Source organism: Macrotis lagotis, chromosome 1, assembly GCF_037893015.1.
Source record: "Macrotis lagotis isolate mMagLag1 chromosome 1, bilby.v1.9.chrom.fasta, whole genome shotgun sequence".
NCBI lineage: Eukaryota > Metazoa > Chordata > Mammalia > Peramelemorphia > Peramelidae > Macrotis > Macrotis lagotis.
Genome location: NC_133658.1, coordinates 658,696,001 through 658,698,904, shown reverse-complemented (window position 1 = coordinate 658,698,904; position 2,904 = coordinate 658,696,001). Strand labels below are relative to the sequence as shown.

The following is a 2,904-nucleotide window of genomic DNA, read 5'->3' as shown; positions in this document are numbered from 1 at the left end:
ATTTGGTTTCCATTTGGTTTCTGATTATTTGAGACAGTTGGAAAGTTATTCAGAGATTGCATATCATTTCAATTTTAGTTCAGCTGTCAAGTGAACAGACATCTACCTTTGACAACAATTTATTTAGGTTTCAAAAGATAAAATGATTGTAAGGCAGTTACACAGAAGATTTTGTATTTTCATTTATGGTTATTCTCAAAATCTACTTGTAAACTGGCACCTTCAGAACTTTTCAGAATAATCAAAGTTCAGAATATGAACAACTGTCTAATGTAAAAGAAGACATAAAATTTCAATTTTGTTGAATGATCAATATTTAAGATATCAGAAATAAAGGATACCACACGAATATAAAAAAAAAACATGAGCTTTATTATTACCAATATAAACTTTATTATTTACTGAAAATATGCTTTAGTAATGTCAAAATAGGTTTTTATACTCATATATATGTGAATTATAACCATTTATAGGTGAATAAACCTTTGTAGTCATAGATCATTTTATTTTTTCTTTTTTACTCAGTTGTTTTGAATCTTTAATTTGCAAAGTCACTAACATTTTATCATTAGACAAATTATGAAGTTGCTTACTAAATTCTGTTTAAATATTAAAATGGGTAAAAAAGCAATCCCATGAACTGCTTTGTCAAAACATGTACTTTTCAAAGCAATCAAACAATGTGAGTCATCTAGTCAACTGCCATTAATTTTTGCCTTTTTTTAAACAGCAAGTTTTCCTCAAGGGATATGATTATTTATAAGCCTGAACTTTGGTTTTTCTTTTAACCATTCTGAACACTTTGATCTTTTAAGGCACTACACAATGAAGTTCCCTTTAAAACAAGTTAATGGAAGTAATTTAGGGACAGCTAAGATTTCTTCTAAACTCTTTTCTATTTTGATTCATAAACTAGAACTAATCTGTTATTTGAGGGTTAAAACAAACTACTTCCAAATACAGTGTCCTAAAAAATGCTTGTAATAATATTTTCTTAATTTTTAACCTGTAAGCAATCTAAAATTTTTTTCAGGTTATAAATATCAGTAATACTGGCATTTACACAACCACAGCAGGGCTTACACATTTAACATATATAATTACATTTACAATAAGTTAAATAACTTTTAAATATATATTCTATAATTTAATAGAGCTTAAAACATTTTCCCTCTGGGAAAAATTAACTTAACTTTAGACTTTCCTATACAACTGCTCAATTCTATTTTTTCCCACTCCCCCCATTTAATGAGTTATTTTAAAAACTGATGTTGTTGCAATGTTTAAAGTTTTATTTTTCTGAAGTAGAATTCAATGACCTTTGCACATCTATTATTGTTTAGAGTTAAGGGTAGTAGAAAGGATTACATACTACACAAATTATTCAAAGTCATAAATTAGAAAGAAAATTATGAATAGAAAGAAAATGAAGTTTATAAGTAGCAAAAGAATGTTCAAAGTATTGAATATAAACTATCATTTATGATAAAAGTACAGAAAAAAAACATGGACATTTGAAAGATAATTGTTCTGAACTTTTTTCCAAATTCAAAACCCCTTAAAATTCAGGGCATGAAAGTAAATATAAAATGGAAAACAGTGCATTAATTTGACCCTAATAAGAAATTTCTTTTTAACAAATAATTTCAAATAAAATGAAGTTAAAAAAAATCACATTTACCAAAATATTTAATACTACACATTCAAACACATATTCAACCATTTCTTCCTTTCGGACTATTAGACTGCCAAGGTGTTATACAACACACATTTTACTTCTGCATGGCATCTGGGTCTAGAAGCATTAGTTGGAAATCAGAAGCATTATCCAGATATCCCTAGCCACTAGAATGACTTCTTATCTTCAGCAAATGACGTACAATTAAGTTTTTACTTATATACATATATTTTCATCATAAAAAACTTCAAGATGATGTTATGCTTTCTGCTTTAACTGTGGTCTTACATGAAGCTTCTATATAGTTCAATATACTAAAAAAATCTTGATTTTTAAATGAACCTTTTTGGTATTACTCCATGATATTTTAATATAACATCATTACTTTAAGCAAAAAATGGCAAGTACTTTGTATTATATACACTAATTCGCAACTATTAAGAAAATTTTCTTAAGATACTCAAATACAAGCCTGTAGCAATGATAAAAGAGTAGTGGAACACAAGGGAAAATGCATGTAAATAAAATGACTTTTGATTAGAGGCCATTCATTATTTTGCTTGCTGGCATAGGGAAGAAATTATCTTCTTTTAATTTCAAATGTTCTGGTAAATCCAGTTTTCTCTTAGCTTCTTCAGTATCATCCTGCATCACTGAAATAAGGTCATTAAGAGAACTAAAGTTTTTCTCTGCTCTGAAGTAGCCAGTGATGACTATACTAAGCATTTCCCCATCGAAATCCCCTTTGAAGGTATGTATAATGTGAGTTTCCACATATTTTTTAGTATTCTTGTAGTATAGGTTCCCTCCTATGCTTAAAACCATTTTGTGAACATCTCCATTTCCTACAGAGACCCAAACATAGCAAATTCCAATAGTTAAATCACATGGAACATTATCCCCTACTTGCTCAGGAAAGTTAGCTGTGGGTATGCCCAGCTGCTTGGAGCACCTTCCAAAATGCTTCACTACCTTTCCCCAGCAGAAATAAGGAAGGGGCTTCATCCTGGCACTGGCTCCAGGCTTGGGAAATCACTCCAGGTGGAGAGTTTCGAGAGTAGCTATGAAACTCAGGGAAACCATTCCCCTCTGCTAGCCTGGAGTCGGGGGAGGCAGCAAAGGGGAAGCAGAGGGAGAGAGAATCCTATGGGGCTTAGGAGGGTGGGCAAACAAAGTGCACATTTGAATCGTGAAGGCCCCCACCTGAACGCTGCAGATGAAGGGCA

General features: G+C 31.1%; 1 pseudogene; it reads right to left on the bottom strand.

Moving 5' to 3' along the window:
• Positions 1–2,215: 2,215 nt before the first annotated feature.
• LOC141506057 (riboflavin kinase pseudogene) lies at positions 2,216–2,683 on the bottom strand (annotated as a pseudogene).
• Between the last annotated feature and the right edge of the window lie 221 nt (positions 2,684–2,904).